At 37.3% G+C, this 22755-nt stretch overlaps 3 pseudogenes; 1 reads left to right on the top strand and 2 right to left on the bottom strand.

The window, feature by feature from the left end:
• Positions 1 to 10702: 10702 nt before the first annotated feature.
• Positions 10703 to 12298, bottom strand: LOC109699772 (U6 snRNA-associated Sm-like protein LSm5 pseudogene; annotated as a pseudogene).
• Positions 12299 to 14807: 2509 nt separating this feature from the next.
• Positions 14808 to 15747, top strand: LOC109699771 (olfactory receptor 7G3-like; annotated as a pseudogene).
• A 5206-nt stretch (positions 15748 to 20953) lies between these two features.
• Positions 20954 to 22332, bottom strand: LOC109699774 (N-myc proto-oncogene protein-like; annotated as a pseudogene).
• Positions 22333 to 22755: the final 423 nt, after the last annotated feature.

Below are 22755 nucleotides of genomic sequence, written 5' to 3'. Positions count from 1 at the left end.
AAATGCTTCCAGATTTTCCTCATTCAGTTTTTCTCTACTAAGTTTAACATTGGATATAGAATTTTCATAATCCATTATTATGGGGATGTATGATTCTTTTATTCCTAGTTGCTTTGGTACTTTTATCACATTTACTATTGCATGCTCATGTCCTCCTCCTCTCTCTTCAGTTGCACAGCAGATGTTTTGGCTCAGACTTCTGGAGACACAAGAAAGTGTTTGGATGTCATTTATTCACCATCGTTTCTCTCCAGCTGTTCTCTCTCTCTCTCTCTCTCTCTCTCTCTCTCTCTCTCCTCCTTTTTTTCTTGAGTCATGGCCTCTCTAAGTTGTCCATGCTAGCCTCAAACTTTCCATCTGTACCTTGGGGGTAAAAGCTCTTTTATCATTTTTTATTAGTGTATTCTAATTGTCTAAAAGAATTTCATTGTACAATTCCCATACATACAGAATATGTGCTTTGATCAAATTAAACCCTTCTATTACTTTCTTATTTCCCTTTGCATCTTTTCAATTTTAATAAGTGTTATCATTTTACTGAAATAGAGATTTTCTAGGAAGCTGCAATTTCTTTAAAAAGGGTTGGTGTTTTAAAGAGAGCACCTAAAAATGGCCAAATCTCTACTGACAGTGCAGATGCTGGCTCTTGACTAATATGCCACAGAACTGAGGAAGGAGGAGTATGATAATCAATTATCAAGATTATTATCTTTATCCATGAGATCTACAACTGTGCTTTCAACCATATGATGACCAAAAGCATTTAAATCTAGAGCTAAAACACTTGTAATTGCTAGACAGTTGTATGGCTCTTACCTAGCATATCCAAAACTCTGATTTTGATCCCAAGAACTGTAAAAATCAAATCAAATCATCTGTTCTGAAAATCTGTATAGTTTTTAAAAATTATTTCATAACAAATACTGTATAGTAATGTTTACAAGGCATTTATATTATACTAGCTATTATAAGTCATCCATAGATGACAAATTAATAGTAACATTACCATTAAGATAGATCATATATAAATAATATACTATTTTATATAGGAGGTCTGAGTTCCAGCAGATATTTTTATCTTTAGTGGGTCCATAGAGCAATCCCACCAAAATAACTAGGGATGAATATAAGCCCAAGTTAAATTTCTACAGAACCTGTTTCTTATAAAAATTTTTCACAGATAACAAAATGTTTCATTTTCTTTTGTGATTTTGGTTGATTCTGACAATTTTGAATGAGTTTATTTTAGCATTTTCTCATTAATTGTTTTAGTGGGAAAGTGATTTCCCAAGGTCTTTAGTGTTTCACTATTTTCACTTGTTTGTAGTGGTACTGGGGACTGATCTCAGGGTCTTGTGCTTGCATTGTGCTATACCACATGAACCATGTCTAAAGTTTTCACTTAGTTATTTTTTAGACAGCTCTCACTATGTTGTCCATACAGCTGTGGAACTCTTGGATTCAAGAAAATGTCATTTTTAAGCCTTGCAACTCTTTGGAACTAGAGCTGATTGCTAACATGCATGGCTCACCATCTCATTACAGAATTTGAACTCCCACCTGCTTACTTTTGCTTTATCCATTGGTAACTGGTGACAATCACATTGCTGACTTTAACACCATATGTGGACTATCTCCAAAGGATCAAAATCAAGTTGTCACAGTTTTGTGGTAGTTTTTTTTGTACATTGAACAGGTCCTACTACCCATGCCTGACCAATTATGAACAGCATGATGAAATCTTGTGCCAACAAACTCTGTCCTGTCCTGGATGCAAATCATCCCATTGTTAGCCTATCTGTATTGTATACCCTACCCATCTATATTTGATTAAATGCTGTGGTATCACAGTGCTTGTATTCAAATGATTCTTATTTTGCATAAAAATGTTCAAGATTAGTGATATGCCAATATGCTTCTTTTAAATACAGAGATGAAAGTTTATTATTACATTATTTGTATAGGAAAAATATAGTGTATATAAGTTTGGTACTATCAGCTTTATGTATCCACTTGGCATATTGTAACTTGTCTTTTGCAGTTGGAGGAGATAAGCCTACTTTAGCACTGTGTTTTTTGCAAAATGTTGCTTTATCACAATATATGTAGATGGACTGTTTCTCCTTATTACACCAAAATCACAACCTATTCAAGATAGAGTGGAAAAAGAAAGATTCAATGGCAAAATGAAGGTCAGAGTCACATGGAATAATTTCCTATCCCATTTCCGGTATTTCAGTTTATTTGAAATTATACCTTAAAGCATTTCCAGTGTGGTATTTCAGTTTATTTGAAATTATACCTTAAAACAAAGTTTTAAGGTTGATTGAGGCAAATTTACCATACTTTTTTCTTCAACAGTAAGCAAGAGAGTCTCTAAATGTAATTAATTTGAAGAAAATTCACAACAGTAGCACTAACACTTTTTAAGGAGAAACCCTGAAGTAAATATATTAACAAGTTTATGTGATGTGCACTAAGTGTTTAGAATACAAATCAAAATAGAAAAATTGTATATTGAATATCTGAAGTGTAAGTCTATGGTGTCTGGCTCCCCTGCTTTTAGACCAATGGAGGTGCAGGACACCATGGTCTGGCAATGTGTGGAAGACGATGCTATTCAACTAATGACAGCAAAGGAGCAAACAAGAACATAGGAATGGACTAGAAACAAGATATTGCTCAATCCAGACACACCATAATCAAAACACTCATCACACAAAACAAAGAAAAAATATTGAAAGCTGCAAAAGAGAAAAGACAAATCACATATAAGGCAAACCCACTAGAATAACAACAGAGTTCTCAACTCAAACTCTAAATGCAAGAAGGTCATGGAAAGATATATTTCAGGCCCTGAAAGAAAGCTACTCTCAACCTAGACTACTCTGTCCAGTAAAACTACCCTTCCTAATTGAAGGAGAAAATAAAACCTTCCACTGCAAGGAAAAGCTAAAGCAATTCAAGATTACCAAGCTAGCAGTACAGATTAAAGGACTTTTACATACAGAAGAAAAAAAGTGAGACCAGAAGACTTAAGAAAGAATAAACCCATTTGAGCAAGCAGACCAGTAAACAACGAATAGGTAAAATTAAACAACAGGAGAATGAAGATGAAACAACAGACACCTCTCAATATTAACTGAATATAAATGACTTCAGTGCCTCAATGAAATGATATAAAATAGCAAACAGGTCTTAAAAAAAGAAGACCCAATCATATGTGGCTTACAAGAGATTCATCTCACTTAAAAAAATAAACACTGGCTTAGAGTCAAAAGATATAAAAAGGTTTTCCAAGAAAATGGACCCCATAAAGAGAAAGGAGTAGTTATACTCATGTCTGACAAAGTAGACTTCAGACTAAAATCAGACAGAAGAGATAATAAAAGGTCACTTCTTATTAATAAAGGAACAATTCATCAAGAGTAAATATCAATTCTTAACATACATGCACCAAACACAGGGGCACCCATACACATTAAACAAAATCTAATGGACCTAAAAGCACAGATAGACCCTAACATAGTGACAGTGGGAGACCTGAGTACCCCACTATCATCAATAGATAGGTCATCCAGGAAAAATATCAAGAAAAACTTCAGAGCTACTCCACACATGAGACCAAATAAGCATGGTAGATATCTAGAGAGTATTTCACCAAACAATCAGGCAACACACATTCTTTTCTGTACTTCATTGAACTTTTTCCAAAGTAGATCATATTTTAGATCTACTTCCAAAGTAGATCACACAAAACCAGTCTCAACAAATTCAAGAAAATTAAAATAACCCCCCTGCATCATATCAGATCACAATAGAATAAAACTAGACCTGAACAACAAAAGAAACCACAGAAAATATTTAAACACTTGGAGACTGAACAACACAAAGCTAAAAGATTGGGGTGTAACCAAAGAAATAAAGGAACAAATCAAAAATTTCCCAGAATTCAATGAAAATGAAAATATAACCTACCAGAATCTGTGCGACACAACTAAGGTTAAAGGGAAAGTTTATAGTTAAAGTGCTATTTATTAAAAAAAAAACCTCTCACATAAACAACCTAGTGATTCAACTTAAGATACTAGAAAAACAGAAAAAAAGCCCTAAACCGAAAACCAACAGAGAGAAATAGTAAAGATTAGGGCCGAGATCAATGAGACAGAGAACAACAACAAAAAACTATATGAAGAATCAATGAAACACAAATTTGGCTCATTGAAAAGATTAACAAGATTGACAACTGCTTAGCTAACAAGACAAAATAGAGGACAGAAAAGACTCAAATTAACAAAGTCAAAGATGAAAAAGGAAACATAACCACAAACACTAATAAAATCCAGAAAATCATGAAAGAGTGCTTTGAAAACTTACATTCAAGTAAACTGGAAAATCTAGATGAAATGGAAAATTCCCCAAGCATATTACCAAACAAAATTAAACCAAGAAGATATTAAACACCTTAATAGTTCTACAACAAGCAATGAAATTGAAGCAGTAATAGTCTGAAACAGTAATAGTCTCCCTTCAAAAAGAACCCAGGACCTGATAGATTCACAACTGAATTTTAACAATCCTTTAAAGAACTAACACCAATACTCAAAGTTTTCCAGGAAATAGAAAGGGCTTCATTCTATGAAGCCAGTCTTTTAATCATTCCAAATTACAATAAACATGCATCCAGAAAGGAGAATCATAGACCAATATCTTTAATGAATATAGATACAAATAACTTCAAAATATTCCCAAAATACTAGGAAACAGAATTTAGCAGCATGTCAAAAAGATCATACACCATGACCAGGTCAATTTCATTCCGAGTATGCAAGGATGATTCAACATAGGTAAATCCATAAAAATAATACAGCATATAAACTGAAGCAATGATAAAAATCACCTGATCCTCTCAATAGATCCAGAAAAAACCTTTGACAAAATCCAATATGCTTTCAGGATAAAAATCTTTGAAGAAACTAAGAATTGAAGGAATGATCCTCAACATAATAAAGGCCATATGTAACAAATCTAGAGCCAACATCATCCCAAATGAAAAACAACTGAAACCGTTGCCATTAAAGTCAGGAATGTGACAGGGATGTTCACTTTCTCTACTTCTAGTCAATATAGTTTTGGAATTCTAAGCCAGACCAATAAGACAAATGCAAAAATTAAAAGGGATGCAAATGGGGATGGAAGAAGTCAAGCTATTCGTATTTGTAGATGACATTATCCTATACCTAAGAGATCCTAAAAATTCCACAAAAAAGCTATTAGAAATCATAAATTAACATAAAGAAATCAGTAACCTTCCTATATACTGACAACAAACTGACTGAAAAAGAAATCAGAGAAATAATATGACTTATAATAATCTCAAAAAAATAAAGTACCTAGCAATAAAATTAATGAAGGAAACCAAACACCTTCTTAATAAGAACTGTAAACTAGTGAAGAGAGAAATAGAATAACACATCATAAACTGGAAAGACTTTCCATGCTCGTAGATTGGTAGAACCAACACTGTGAAAATGGCCATACTTACCAAAAGCAATCTACATGTTTAACACAATCCTTATCAAAATTCCAATGACATCTGTACAGAAATAGAAAAGTCAATCCTGAAACACACATGGAAACACAAAAAACCTAAAATAGCCAAAGCAATTCTAAGCAAAAAGTCCAATGGTATACACATCACAGTATACAACTTCAAATTATACTACAGAACCATAACAGTAAAAATAGCATGGTGTTAGCACAAAATAGACAGGAAGACCAATGGATCAGAGTAGAATACCCAGACATAAACCCACACATTTACAGCCAACTGGCCTTCGACAAAGGAGCCCAAAACACATGATGGAGAAAAGCCAGTCTCTTTAACAAATGCTGCTGGAAAACCGTATATCCACATGTAGAAGACAGAAACTAGATGTCTGTCTTTCCCTCTCTACTAAAATCAACTCAAAGTGGATCAAAGACCATAATATAAGGCCTGAAATGTTAACAAAAAACTCTAGGAATGAGTAGGAAATACAATGGATCAGATAAGTGTAGGGAACGACTTCCTAAACAGAATGCAAAAGGCTCAGCATCTGAGAGAAAAAATTAACAAATGGGACTTCATCTAACTAAATGTGTTCTGTACAGCAAAGGAAATACTCATCAGAATTCAGAGGCAGCCCACAGAATGGGAGAAATTCTTTGCCAGATACTCATCTGATAAGGGACTAAAATCCAGAATCTACAGGGAAATCAAAAAAACTCAACCTCAATAGAATCAACACCCCAATGAAAAATGGGCACATGAATTAAACAGGGAATTCTTAAATGAGAGGGTACAAATGGACAGTAAACTCATGAAGAGGTGTTCAACTTCTTCTTATAAAGAGGTGCAACTCAAAACAACACTTACATTTCATTTCACCCCAGTTAGAATGCCATGAACAAAGGCAATAATAACAACATCAAATGCTAGTGAGGATGCAGTAAAACAGGAACACTTATACATTTTTGGTGGGAATGCAAATTATTATAACCATTATGAAAAGCAGTGTGGCGATTTTTCAAAGAGTTAAAGATAGAACTGACATATGATCCATTGATACTGTTCCTGGAAATTGACCCAAAGGAACATAAGATAGGTAAAATTGAGACACCTGTACACCAATGTTCACTGCAGCACTATTCACAATAGCCAAGCTTTGGAAGCAACCCAGGTGCCCTATGACTGATGAATGGATGAAGAAAATGTAGTATATTTTACACAATGGCATATTACTCAGCCATAGGAATAAGACATGTGTTTTGAAAGTAAATGGATGAAATTGGAGGACATCAAGTTAAGTGAAGTAAGTCAAGCTCAGAAACACAAAGGCTATATGATTTCTCTCATAACTGGAAGATAGATCCAAAGATACATGTAAACACAAAAACAAGCATGATCATATACAAACTCAGATGTAGAATATGTTTGAAATACTTAGAACTGCTGTATGGAACTAGGAGAAAGAGGGAAATGAAAAGAGTATGATAGAACATTGTATCACATAACATAAGATGTGAAGGTAGAGGATCCAAGGATGTGCACTGAAGGCTGTTGAAAAATTGGTGGTGTGAGGTAAAGGTAAAGGGTAAGAGAGGGTAATGAGAGAGTTTGAATGGACCAAAGCAAAGTATACTCACAGTGGACATACTTTGGGACACCCCTTTGAACATCAACTCCTAATAAAGATTTGTAATAAAATAAATAAAGAAAAGTAAAAATATAGTCTATGGGTAGATGTTACATGGTGGAAGAAGCTTGTGTGTGGAAGAAACTGCTCACAGCATTGCAGCCAGGAAGCAAAGAGAAAGAGAGAAAGAGGCTTAGGACAAGACATAGGCCCTAGGGCATGCCTTATGGACGCACTCTCTTCAACTAGATTACAACTCCTAAATTCACATAATCTCCAAAATGCCCATAAAATTACAAACCTATCAGTGTATAAGTTTAGATAACTTCAGAGCCCTTATGATCCAAATATTTCTTCAAAACTACATCTCTGAACAAGGCTGTATGGAGGACCAAACCTTCAACATATAAGCTGTGGGGTATATGTCATATCCAAACTATACAAGTGTTCATGTCTATTTTTCATTCAAACCCTTAGTTGCTCCAGGTAACCAAAACATTGGTGACTTTCACTGACATCTATTTCCTGTGACAACTTAGCCAGTTCATGATGGTCCTATAAGAGAAAAAATTTTAGTCACTGTGGACTTCTTCCATGTTATGGTATCTGCCCTTGAGTCTTTATTTATTGGGGACTTTACAGAACAAATCTGTTTACCTAGCCCTTCACTGGTATTGTCTAATTCAGAACAAGATGTAATTTTGTCTAAGAAGAATCTCTCCATCTCCCTTGAGTATACATCAAATAATGAGGTTTCTGTGGAGGTAAAAGGAAATGTAGGAAGAGAATAAGACACTGTGTTCTCCTATGGTCAAAGCACCAGTCATGCAGGAGTTCCTACCTTTTGTGATATGTGCATCTAAAGGATTTTTCCTTGGGAAGGAAATCTCAGTGCACCCAGGACTAATTAACACATTTCATAATTGATCATTCAGGGTTACAGAGACTACAACTGCTTGGCCTATTTAATGGGCAGCCATCCTGAGATCAGTAAAAGCACACATGATATTCCACGCAGAAATGATACCTCTTGCACAGGAGCTCATGTTCTTCTTGGTCACCTGTCCTTCCAGGGGAAACATCTACCTTCTTCATCTCTCAATTTCAAGAGAGAAGGTAGAAACTCCCTAACTGATGTCTTGAAGGTAAACTGAAGTTTCTTGAAAACTCCTTTACAAATTTGCACTGTTTAATAATCTCTTTTTCTTTCCGTCCCTTCCCTTTTTTTATCCTTTCCCTTCTCCTCCTCCTATACTATCTGTTTCTCATTGACATTTTTATTTCTGCTCTTCATTTTCTATCCTCCCTTCCTCCTTCCCTCTCCCTCTCTCCCTTCCTTCTTTTCTTCCTTCCTTTCCTCCTTGAAACCCGTAAAGTAAAAGAATGATCACATGCATTAAGTTGAAAGTGAGACTCCAAATTAAGTTTTTGCCCCTTCTTGGTATATTTACATTTCAGTTATCTTTCATTATAGTCAGATCATACTCTACCTTCTGAACTGCAGACACTTTATTCATCTGAGTATGAATTAGCCCTTTCAAAAAGTACATAATAATTATCCAGTTTCCTTCATGCTTTTATCTGCCAATGGGGTAGAATTAACTCAGTTTTCAACTTAACCATTTCTGGTCCTAGATTTCATCCTTTGAAACCATGACCATCCTTGATTTTTGGAAATATGTTGGAGAGCTGCAATTATAAGTAGTAGTTGAGCCTTTGTGTAGCACACACAAAGTCCTGAGTTTTATCCCCAGCACCATATTTTTAAAATGATGCATACAAATGATATTTATCTATGAAGTGTAATGTGATGATTCAATACATATGACCATTATGTAAATTTATCTGTATACTTACCCTAAGTATCATCTGATCTTCTTTACATTTTTTTGAAATAAGAGAATCAAAAATTACTCCTGAGCTCTCTTTTCATGGCACAGAATACATTTATCTTCACAGTCCTCCTACTGTGCAACTGGAATACTATTGCTTGACTGTGAAGACTCCAGGAGTTAAGAGTCCATGTAGACCCAGTGAGCTCCCTTGTCAGTCCTACTATGTATTTTAGAACTCCAAATGAAGTAGCATGAAACACTGTAAAGTAATGCAAAGCACCATGAGCAATAAAATACACAAGGTGAAGTTACATTCCAGATTTAGCCATTTAATTCTGCCAGTCAGATCAATATACTTTAATTTTTTAAAAATTTGTTTTAAAAATAGTAACCCACAAAAGCCCTTTTAATTGTTAATTCCCAACCTTTCATTCTCAGGAGTCATGAGTCTTTGGAATTTGGAGACAATCCACCATCCTTGGTTTAATGCTATTATGACATGTAATATGCTATGTAAAAATTATAGAAAATGCAAATGTCCACCAATACATGAATATTTGTTAACATTAGTGCAGACCTGATTGAATCAACATTGGGCAGTACAGGAAATGAGGTGTTAAGTCACAAACAAATGTAAATTCTGAATTAAAAATACAGTACGATATCAAGTAAATGCTTATGGATGTGTCATAGCTCAATTTTAGGCCTCAAGAAGATTGATACAGGCAACGTCCACTATCACAGTTATCCCTGGGGAGAGAAGGATTGCAATTTCAGGAATAAACTGCAAAAATGATGATTTGCACAATTTTATTAATTTGTAAAACAGGACTCAAGTGTATTGATGATGTTGAATTGAATTGATGATCATTGAATTGATGATGTTGACTCATGTGTTTAAGCACTTCATTGCCACTTTTTTGTACATTTCAGGATGCTTCAAATATTGCATTATATCAAGACAAACATAAGTATCTTAAAGGATATTTTGTTTAGAAAATCTTCACACTGCTATTGCTACCATTTTGTAAAATTCTTTTTTCATAATATTTTTAATTTAATTTTATACATATAGAACTATTTTAAAGATTCATTTAGAATGCTAAAACGTTTAGTATAATAGCATGTAATTTTCTCAGAGAAGACCAGGCACCTTTGCATGTCACAGATTCATGTCACAATAGGGAATTCATAATTGGATCAATAACAATCCATGTCTTATGTTCAAGTGGCCCATGATTTATAATCACTTATCTTGTTCCAGGCAATGTCAACTCTTGCTCAAGGCGCCTCAGCTGTGAAAAGCAGGTCTTGGGGTATTGTCTCACTGACTGAAACATTCAATAGCACAAATGTGGTGGTGCCATGTTGTCACCCTGACCATGATGCCCTGTTACAGAAATTCTTTAGCTACACTTCCAAGAACAGCAGATAGATCTCAGATTGTTACTATATTACAGTTTTCACTTATAAAACTGAAAAGGTGTTTTCTTCAGATTTCAAAGAACAAAGTCTTGTTTTTCCTAGGATAATCAAAATTACTTACAAAAAGGGCATATAATGGATTTTTGAAACATTCCATTTAAAAGGAATCTTCTCTTTATAGTATTTAAATACTAAATTGAAAAACAGAATTCTCTGTTGCTACTACAAAGCAAAAGGAAATTTTAGCATAAGTGAAAAATCCATTCATACTTCAGGCCATTCTCCAGGAACCAGTACCATTATATTATCTCCATTTAGCAAAATCTGATCTAATTCACTCATTTTTTTCTTCTGGTGTGGTTTCAAACTCTGACATCTCCTATCACCACATTAACAAGTCATTAATTAAATCCTTGAAATGTACTCACAATCTCTTTGTCATGATGTGAGTTCTTAATCCTATATATTTGTCCATAAGCTCTAGTGTAAGGAACTGTGGGTAGGTAACAACTTTAGACTCCATGGCTACCCCAGAAATGGCCTGAATCATGTCAGTTCTTCATTGCATCCTTTTCTGGTTCCAGGATATGTTTCTCAGGAATGTGGCTAACTCATAGGACATAGGACAGCCTTAGAGCCGGTCCTGAGCTGGTCCATACTGGAATTTTCCAGAGATCAGTGCTGAGGTTCCATGATCATCTAAATCAAGAAATGAGGTAGCTAAACCAGAAAAATAGGAGCCAGGGTCTTACGTCAAACTTTCAACATTATTTTTCTAGCATTATATGTGATACAAGTTGAAGGCATAAATTAAGAAAAAATAAAGTAGAGACAAATGCTAGCGTATTCAATGGGATTTACATTTGTTCTCACAAACTGTAATAAAGGGAAAGTGATACAAAAAGAAAAAGGCACAAGTAGTTCTATCTAGATCATGCGTTTACCCAGCAAACTTAATCATAATGACTCCCAATAAGTACTTATTATTATCAAATAGTCATCCCTATCTTTTTAAACTGCTATTCATATGGTCAAGGAATGATGAACAGAAGTGTGCATGTGTAGTTTAGAATTATCTGTAAGGAAAAGAAAATATTTTCCATGAATGTTTTATAATATCATCAAAACATAAAGAAAATACAAGACAAGATGTTCTGAGGCATTTTTTAAATTTGTGGCCCTAAGGAAGAAATGCATGGCTTTGCATGCTAGACAAGCACTCTAACATTGATTTATATCCCCAGCCCTGTTCTCAGGTTTCATTTGTTCATACTGTGAAAAGTATGCCAAAAACATTGCAATTACTTTATAAGTCCCAGAATCATAAAAGGATGATTTTCCAGGTATATTTCGTTCAACTTTCCTTCTCTCCCAACAATAGTCAGTCTGAAAATATGCCTAAATTGCCTAGATATCAAGGTTAATTGAGACATATTTTCTCTATGACTCTAAAAAGAAAACACATAAGATGATTGCTATTTCATTTGGTTTGATTATTGACCCCTTATATATAATTCTCTTTTTCCAAAATTCTGTCAGGGGAAAAGTGCTTCACTTAGCTGCAGAGAAGAGAATTTTAGCCTTCAATAATGATGGTAAATTCACAGCAACATACTTTCCCGTCTTTCTCTCTCTCTCTCTCTCTCTCTCTCTCTCTCTGTCTCTCTCTCCCCCTCTGTCCTGTGTTTCTATCTCAGAAAATATCACATGACCTATGGATATATTTCCAAGTTCACCACACTCATGACTAAAACAGCCACCTGTTCTAAGTTATACAATGATGGAGCTCTTACCAGCCTGGGTCTTAGAATTACTTGGTGGAGTAGAACCATTGGGCCTGTATTCATTAACAACAATCATATTTGAACAAAAACCTTACCCATTAAAGATTAATACAAGACTTTATTTGATCTGGTATAACATTTTTTATCTTAGACAGGGTATAGTCTTGAAGCTATACCCTGTCTAATCCCAACACCAGCTATGTTGTCATCTGATGTAGGTCATCTACACTACCATGACCCAGTGAATGTGCTTGGGATATTGTTCACTAGGAAGTCATTAAAGTATGTCAAATGGAAAAGATGGAACCTAAGAAATGTCATAGGAAGCTGAGTTTTGGGTTGGTGAAGACAGTACCTCATAATGGCTCAATGTACCAGCACTAGGGTCAGGCATTCTGATGCCAAATCATGGCTCTGTCCCCATTTTCAGTATCTTTATGCAGGTCACTAAACCACCTATTGTCCAGTGTCCTCACTGATAAATGAGTGAGAGTGGTAACTTTCCTTCAGGTATTATGAAAGTATTGAAGTACCTAACATTTTAAATATCTACATTATTGCTTAACATATGATGACAGTTAATATTGCCTTTACATTATTTACAAGATCAGTTAGTCAAAAGGCAAATAAAAATTTTAGGAGCACTCAATTGTTAAATATGAAAAAAAGGTAACTTGTGGGCAGGACTTACTACTAATAATGAAGGAAAAACTGGTTCTGGATTTTAAACAGGAAATGCATAAGATGACCATAAAATATCCTTCACATTAGGCCAAGGGAGAAGTGGGAATGCCAGCCTCCTTTCAGAAAGCAGGAGAAAAATTGAAGAGGTTGAAATGGGTAAAGGAAGGACAATTTGAGAAGATGAAAAACTGCAGTGCAATATATCGAGTGTATTTAAAAGTCCTGTTCATCTTTGGATGATTATAAAATACAACCTATTATTTTTATTATGAATTTTAAATAAGTATATAATAATGATATGCTGTAACATATTAATATTACATAATATATTATACAAGACAATAGTAATTAAATATGTGTCAATATAATTCTTGACATATAATAATGGCAATTTATCATTACTATTATTTTGCAGAACTAGAGGTTGAATAAAGGACCTGACACATACTGAGCAAGTATTTTACTACTGAGCTACACCCACAACCTTATAATTCCTTATAAGTGATCAAGATGGATTCATCCTTTCTATAAGAAGTCCACCATAAGGTGAACACTTATTTAATTAAGGAAAGTTCCATGTTGGTACATATTTCAACTTGCAAATGAGGAAAGAATCACAATGTTGGCATTTTGTATCTCAATAATTAGTGTGCCTGATAATATTTAATAAACAAGGCAAGCAAGACCTATCCATTTCCATAAGAAAATATTTAATTATACTAGCCAAATATTGAACTTAAGTCTAATAAAATTTCTAGAACAGAGGTTGTAAAAATATTTGTAAAGTGTCACATGGTAAATATTTCAGGCTTTGATCCATATTACCTCTAGACAAGTGTTCAACTCTGCTTTTGTAGCATAAAAGCAAGCATAAAAATACATAGTGGATGGGCCGTGGGCTATTTAATCATTATTTACAAAACAAACATAAGCAAAATTCATCCCCAAAACTGTTTTCTCAATCTGTGTATTAGAGTATAGAAATAATAGTATTGTTATAGACTTACATCCTTAAAGACATAAGGGAAAGGAAAATTGCTACAGTTTGAATATGGAATGCCCCAAAGGCTCATATTTAAATGGCTCAGTCATCTGCTTAAACTATTGGGAGATGGAAGAAACTTTAAAAAGGTGGTCCTGATGGAGGTATCCACGGCATTTCAAACCATGCCCTCAAATGGAATTTTGGGATCCTAGTCTCTTCCCCTCTTTCATTCTCCAGCTATAATTGCAGAAGTCTTGCTCCACCATGACTTCCACCCATGATGAGTCCCCATAAAACCAAGACAATGGCACCAACCCATCATGGCCTGGAAACATTAGCCAAAATAACACTTTGTCTTATATGTTGATTACTCAGGTATTTGCTATAGTGACACAAAGCACAATAGCAATAATGTTTCTTTCTATTGTATTTTCTGTAGGTGCCTGTATTTGAAAAAGAATAGGTGGGACATAAAACCTTGGGGACTATAGCTAACAACAATGAATTGTGGTGTTTAAATGTCTACAAGACAGGTTCTTTTTATTTTATCATGTGGCCTTTTATCTTGCAAACAGCAAATTTTCAACAAAGAATTGATATATGTATCAGGTGGTAGGCAGATAATTACCCTAATTTGATAATTGTACAATATACCCATGTATGACAGTATAGCATTCTACCTCATAAGTATGTACAATTATGTGTCAATTAAAATATAAATACAGAAATAATTGGGACAGGGTAGTGGACTATGGGAGTAAGTGCTGAATGAAATGCAAAGCAAGAATAGGAAAGGAGAGAAAGAAGGATAGGAGAGAAAGTGTACCTGCTTTGATTTCACAGCATAGACAGGATTAAGAAAGTTTTCCTAGAGTTATTTCTTATAACCTTAATCTTTTCTGTCAGAGTGATCAACATGAGTCCAGCAAATCTCTCAGACACTACAATATTCCTTCTCTTGGGACTCTCAGAGAATCCAGACCTGTATCCCATCATCTTTGGACTGTCCTGTTCATGTACCTGGTCACTGTGCTTGGGAACCTGCTCATCATCCTGGCTGTCAGCTCTGATTCCCATCTACACACCCCCATGTACTTCTTCCTCTCCAACCTGTCCTTGGTTGACATCTGTTTCATCTCCACCACAGTCCCAAGCATGATTGTGGACATTCAAACTCATAGCAGAGCCATCTCCTATGTAGGATGCCTGACACAGTTATTTATTTACATCATTTTTGGAAATACAGATAATATGCTTCTGACTGTAATGGCCTACGACCAGTTTGTGGCCATCTGTCACCCACTGAGGAGGTATAGTGTCATCAGGAACCTGAATGTCTGTGTGCTCCTGGTTCTTCTATCACTCTTCATTAGTGTCCTGGCTGCCCTGCTTCATTCTTTCATGGCACTGTGGCTGTCCTTCTGCACTGACCTGGTAATTCCCCACTTTCTCTGTGAACTGGTTGATATTCTCAGGCTTGCTTGTTCTGATATCCTCATTAATAATATCCTGGTGTATTTGTTGACCATCTAGTTGGGGATTGCTACCTTCTCTAGCATAATTTTCTCTTACACTCAAATTGTGTCCTCTGTCCTGAAAATTCCATCAGTGGGTGGAAAGCATAAAGTTTTTCCAACTATGGGTCACATTTATTAGTTGTTTCTTTGTTCTATGGGACAGGTTTTGGGGTTTACTTGATTTCTACTGGTACCCACTCCTCCAGGAAAAGTGCCATTGCCTCAGTGATGTACACCGTGGTCACCCCTATGATGAACCCTTTCATTTACAGCCTGAGAAACAAGGACATGATGAGAGCTGTGTGGAGCCTCATCTCTAGAGTGACACCTTTCCACTGATGCATCAGCTGCTTTGGACTTACACCACTGATGTTGCCAGCCTGAAATAGGTAAGGAGTGATTCAGAAAGCCTGATTAGGTGAAGAAAAACAATCAGAAAAATAGTCCCTTTCACATAAGACTAAAAAATAGATACAATACTTGGTTATAAACTTAAACAAGGAGGTGAAGGCCCTCTACAATTAAAGTTATAAAACCTTGAGTAAAGAAATCAAAGAAGATGCCAGTATACAAAAAGACCTCCCATGTTCATTAACTGTCAGAATAAATATCATGAAAATGGCCATACTACTGAAAGTAATCTATAGGTTTAGTCCTACTCCCAACAAAATCCCAGTGTCATTCTTCACTGAAATAGAAAAATCAACACCAAAAATTCATGTGGAAGAAAAAGAGACCACAAACATTAAAAGCAATCATAAGCAGAATGAGCAATGCTGGAGGTATTTCAATAACAGACTTTAAATGACATTACAGAGCTATAGTAACAAAAGCAGCATTGTGCTGACACAGAAACAGACACTAAGACCAATTTGAATGTTGACACAGGAATCAAATCCATATTCTACAGATAAGTCAGCCTTGTCAACAAATGGTGCTGGGAAAACTGGCTATCTCCATGCATAATACTGAAACTGGAACTCTATCTTCAATCTGTACAAAAATCAATTTTCAATGAATCAAAATTCTTAATGTAAGACCTTCAATTTTGAACTACTATCAGAAAATACAGGGAAAGCTCTGGAAGATGTAGGCATAGGTAATTATTTTCTGAATAGGTTTCCAGTTGTCCAGGAATAATACCAAGAATTGACAAGTTGGTCTGCATCAATTTTAAAAGTCTGTGTACATCAAAAGAAACAGTTATCAGAATCAAGACACAATATACTGAATGGGAGAAAATCTTCACCATCTATTCAACAAATAAGGGATTAATATTACATACAAAGCACATACAAAGAACTCCAAAAACTAAACCACAAAAAAGAATAATCCAATTAACAAATGGGCAAATGAATTGAATAGACAGTTCTCAGAATAAATACATATGGATAATAAATACATGAAGAAATACTCAACATCCTTAGTTATAAAGGAAATGCAAATCAAAACTATGCTAAGATTCCATCTCACCCAGTCACATTGGCAATCATCAAGATAAGAAATAACATCAAATGCTAGCAAGTATGTGGGGAAGAGGAACCATCATACACTGTTAGTGGGAATGTCAAAAAGTGTAACCACTATGGAAGTGGTTTGTATCTTCCTCAAAAAAGTAAAAATAAATCTACCTTATGATACTAGCATAGCACTCTTGGGCATATAGCCAAAGGACTGCAAATCATATTCAAGAGAAATACTTGCATAAAATTTTTATTGCCACTTGCTTCAAAATAGCCAGAAAGTGGAATCAGCTGAATTGCCCAGAAATCAATGAATGGCTAAAAAAATGTGATATGTATGTACACACAGACACAGACACACACACACTCATATAGGTGTGTGTATATATATATATATATATATATATATATATATATTCATAAGCAAGAAATTGCTTCAACTTTCCATGTAACAGTACCATAATATTTTATGAGAAGTTTAATTGCCAAGGGCAGAGATGCAGCTTCTTAACTTGAGAAACAAGGGTGAAGTTAAATGTTCAGCAATGTGTGCACTCATGACATGGACTGGAAACCTGAAACTTCCAAAAAAAGCCTCCAAGGTAAACCTTCACTAACCTCACTCTGCCTTGGTGCCTGTTTTTATGATGTTTTCCATATCATCAAGCTGCAGATGTCAGTGAACTGAATTGAAGAGCAATTCAATTGATGATTGTTGAGGGCAAATGTGTACCTGACAAATGATAAACAAGCCCCAAGCCAGATTGCATAGACCTCAGAAAAATATGGGAGAAGGTAAACTGGGAGATGAGGATATAAATATCTCTAATGTATTTGTCAATTTGGAATGCCAAAATTTTGGACAAGACTATGGATCCCTGGTTAAAATTTTTAATTCTTTTTTTAAATCTATTTGTTACTACATATTAGTGGTATAGGGAGTTTCATTGTGACATTTACATATGTGCTTACAATGTATCTTGATTAGATTAACTCCCTCCATCAATCTCCTTCATATCCCATTCCCCCTTCTTAGAAAAATTTCAACAGGTTTCATTGCTCTATTTTCATACACGTATATTTTCATACATAAGTTTGGATTTGCAATCCCTACTCAGTGATAGTGGTAATTATTTCATGGATCTTTTGTCTATTTTTATGTCTTCTTTTGAAAAATGTCTATTTAAAACTTTCTATTCACCCATTTTGGGTGGCACTGGGGTGAGAACCCAGGGCTTTTGCACTTGCTAGGTAGCATTCTACCACTAATGCCACAGTTATAGCCATATTTTTTCTAGTTTTGAGAGATGGACTCACTTTTTGCAGAGGCTAGCCTAGACCGGGAACATTGTATTTTTTTTTTACATTTTATTAGCATATATTAGTTGTCACAACTGGTTTCATTTTGACATTTACATAAGTGCACATGTTGTACCTTAAATAGATTCACCTCCTCCATTATTCTCACTCATCCCCCTTCCCTTTTCTTTGAACAATTACAACAAGATTCATTGTTTTATTTTCATGCACATATACAAATTACATTGACCATAGTCACCCTCCTTCACTCTCTCCATTTACCATCCCCTGCTTACTGGTACCCACATCACAGATAGGACCTGTTTTAGCTTCTTGTTTTCATTTTTTAAGTGTGTATTGATTATTTAAGGGGATTTTGCCATGGTATTTCACACATGCATATATTGGGCTTTAATCAGATTACCCGTCTTGGTTACTTTCTCAATTGCCCTGCTCCCCTATTACTCAACAGCTTTTGCTGCATTTTGTTACACTATCTTCATACACAGGTGTAATGTATTTACATATTATTCATTCTACATAAATATTGTTCCCTTTTCCTTTACCTCTCCTGCTTCCCTCTATATCCCACAGATGAACATACAATTGCAAACATGCTCTCTCACTGTGTATATATCCTTTTTTATGCTTACCATCATCACAGGGAAGACAGGTTCAAGCGACCATTCCCAGCTATTGGTTGACATGGGTCTTGCAAATTTTTTGGTCAGATAGGCCTTGAATTTCATTCCTCCCAATCAGCATCCCAAGTAGTTAGGATTACAGGCATGAGCCTCTGTATTCGGCATCTTTAGTGGGTTATTTGGGTTTTAAATCTTCAGTTGTATGTTCTTATATATTCTGGATGTGTAACCCTGAGCAGAAGTAGAGTTTGAAACTATTTTCTTTCATCCTGTAATTTGTCTCTTGTTTCTGTTGTTTTCTTTCCAATCTAGAAACATTTTGTTTCATGCAGTCTGTTTTATTAATTTCTGCCTTTATACCCTCTGTGTTTAGGGTCATATCCAAAAGGCATTGCCCAGGACAATGTATAAAAAATTTCAGCTGTTTCCTGGCACAGATTTCATTGCATTGGGTCTTACATATAAGGCTTCAACCCATTTTACTTGATATTTATAAGTGGTGATATTTAATTTCTAGTTTACTTCTATATAAAGTTACTTCAACTGAGGAATATGGAAGAACTTGAGAGTTCACCACTGCCTAAACCTATGACTGTGTACTTAAAACTCCTGAAAGTTTCAGAAAACCCACAAGGAAACACATAAAGAAGCTAACTTATGGCTCAGTGAATGAATTTATGACATTTTCTATAACACTTAATAGCAACAGCCAGTTAACTGTATTCAAGACTTGAGACATGAATGGTGACTGGTGAGATCAAGTGTGAACCAGACAAAAATCATGATTATATTAGCGTGAGAAAACTGTGTCATGCAGACAAATGTGAATGTGAATGCAAAGATCGCTGTGAGGAGTTTTGCTATAAAGGGAAGGGAGACTGAGACTGGGGACAATTTTTTATTCAGGGGAAATTCACAAACATTTGAAGTCAGAATATCAGATTATGATTTGGGTTCACCTGTGATATTCCTGGGTAAGAAATACTGAATGTCAATATGAGCCCATTAATGTCCTTGTTATGTAGCCTCTGTTGATTTTGCTTGTAGCAAATGGCATTGCCCAGGACAATACACAAAACATTTCTTCCATGTTTTCTTCTGGAAGTTTCATAGCTGTGGGCTGTACATTTAAGCTTTTCATCCAGTATGATTTGATATTTATATCTGGTGGCATTCAGTTTCTAGTTTCTTTCTAAAGCAAGTTAAGGGGATTGGATTCCTCATGGTCCAGAATGCTAGATTCTTACACCACTACATTTTTCTCAATGAGTAAGTAACATAATGAACAGATATGTTTTAATGTTTTTTTGCATCATTTAATTGCTATTTATTTTCATAAACATGAGGTATTTCAAAGTGTTATAAGATGCAGCACTAACTATATACATTTTGAAGAAATTAAACACAGAACTTTGCATTTACCCAGTTCTATGCACCAAACATGAACAAATACATTAACAGGAAGAAAACAGCCTAGGAAAAAGGCATATATATAGTAAATTTCTTTACAAAATTCCTTAGTTCAAAAAGTGATAAAGTAATATCTACTCAAAACTTTCACAACTCATTTTCATATGAAAATATAAGTATCAAATTTAGTTATGTATCAGCATCATACTAAAGTATACAGGCAGTGTAGGAATTAGTACAGTACATAACAGAGATTAACAATATATCTGTATACAGACATGCTCCTCAAACATTGAGGTATCATTACAGTACTTAGGTGTGAATATCCAGTCTAATACTGGCCACAGGAGCTACCTCTTCCATTCATTACCCAGGACATATGCAAAAGGCGGGTGTGTCTATGGTATTTACAGAAATGTTCCCAGGGGCATCAAATGGCAAAGCCCCTTAAGTGGCTGGCATCCGCTCGAACTTAAGCATCATTGGAAAAAGGAATGACTCTCCAGTTGTTTGGAAACTCCCAACACGAACAAGGTCACTTCCACAGCCCCAGAGGTTCTCAACTGTCACAAATTTCCACAGCTGTCACAGGAGATGAAGTGGAGAAGCCACCCATCATGAGGCTCTCTCCAAGCTCCTGGCAGAACCCCCTACCCAGATCCAAACTCCACAGAGGACCGATTGGAAAAGTAAACAAACATTCTTAATGTCAACACAATGTTTAAAAAAAAAAATCAAAATGTGCAAAGTGGCAGTGACTGCCCATTTGGGAAACGTTTAGCAAGTCCGAGCGTGTTCGATCCTTTTTAACAACTGCTGTTGTCTGGCCTGCAGTTTTTCCTTTTCCAGAAGAAGCTTCTGCTCCTCGGTCTGCAGCGCTTGCATGTACTCGGTGGCCTTTTTCATGATGATCACCTTGGCGGCCTTCTCGTTCTTCACCAGCTCCGGCACTTGGTCCCTGAGCACGAGGAAGCTGGACCACAGGTCATTGTGGCGACGCTCGCTGTCCTCCGAGTCTGAGTTTCAGGGACTCAGGCTCTTAGTCTTTAGAGGGATGACGCTCGTGAGGGGACACGGGGACACTTCACTCTTGATCTTCTTCTGGGGCGGCGTATCTTCGCTCTCCATGTAGGGCGAGGGCGCAGCGTAGTTGTGCTGCTGGTGGATGGGGACACAGCTTTGAGGATGAGCTCGCTGGACTGTGCGCGCCCCAGGCCCAGGACTTCGTTCTTGGGGCGCAAGGTGATGGTGAACGTGGTGACAGCCTTGTTGTTGGAGGAGGAAAGGCGCTTCTCCATGGTGACCACATCGATTTCCTCTTCTTAGTCTTCCTCCTTGTCCTCATCATCTGAGTCGCTCAGGGTGTCCTCTCCGGAGGTTCTGAGGGCCTTGTGGTCACCACCGCTAGCCGGGCGGCCGCCTGCGCATGAAGGGGCAGCCACCGGGGTAGCGGCCGGGGCGGTGGCACCGGTTACAGCAGGGCCGGCCGCCGGGTTACCAGCAGGAGCGACAAGCACAGGCGGCGGCTCGCACTAGTTCACCGGGAAATGGAACACCACGGCGGAGTCCACGCACTCGGTGGCCGGGTGGACGAGCTCGGCGGGCAAGGCGGCCCCGGAGCGGCCGGATACCGCCTTCGCGCCGTGCGTGCAGCCCGCAGGGCTGGTGACTCCGGCTCCTGGAGCCGGGGTGACCTGGGACCCGCGGCCGTGTTGGAGCTTCTTGCTCACGGCGCGCTCCAGCTTTTCGCGGGCGGAGGAGCCGCTCCACATACAGTCCTGCAGGATGACCGGGTTGGGGGTGAGGCCGCCCAGTCCCCCCAGACCGAATGCGTCCTCCTCGGCCGGGTCGCCCCACAGGTCGACTTCAGACGGCAGCATCTCGTTGGCCCAGTTCGAGGGCTCCGGACTGTTTTCAGGGAAGGCGCGGCTGGGCGACAGCTGGGGCGTGGGCAGCAGCTCAAACTTCTTCCTGATGTCCTCTCCCGGAGGGGTCGAGTCGGGGCCGCCGAAGTAGAAGTCATCTTCGTCCGGGTAGAAGCAGGGCTGCAGGGAGTCAAACTTGAGGTCTGGGTTCTTGCAGATCATTCCAGTCATGGTGGACGTGGTGCAGCTCGCCCCAGGCCAGCAACTGAGCGCTTATTTCCGCTCCGCTCTTTTTAGTATGGGGGGGTGCTTCCTTCCCGTGGGGGGCGCGAAGGGCGGGGGCCCGCGCCAATCTCCAACACTCCCCCGGACTGCCGGGGATCCGGAGGCGACGCTGAGCTGGGGTCTCCGGGTGGGCTGTGGGGGCGGGGAGTACTCAGGCAGCTGCGGTCTGTGCGAGCTTGCGCCTGGCTAGCGCTCGCTGGGCTCCAACCCAGTTCCCAGGAGCCCCCAGCATCCACCCAGCGCGTCCAGACAGATGACTGTCACTGGCTGTGCTTTGAAGCTTGGGGGATATTATTAACTTGATATGTTTTAATTTGCCTTGAACACTAACATTATTTCTAGCTTTACAAAGTTTTACATATACTTTTCTGAACACCCTTC

The sequence above is a fragment of the Castor canadensis genome, chromosome 14, assembly GCF_047511655.1.
Source record: "Castor canadensis chromosome 14, mCasCan1.hap1v2, whole genome shotgun sequence".
Lineage (NCBI taxonomy): Eukaryota > Metazoa > Chordata > Mammalia > Rodentia > Castoridae > Castor > Castor canadensis.
This window is presented reverse-complemented; position numbering and strand designations above follow the sequence as displayed.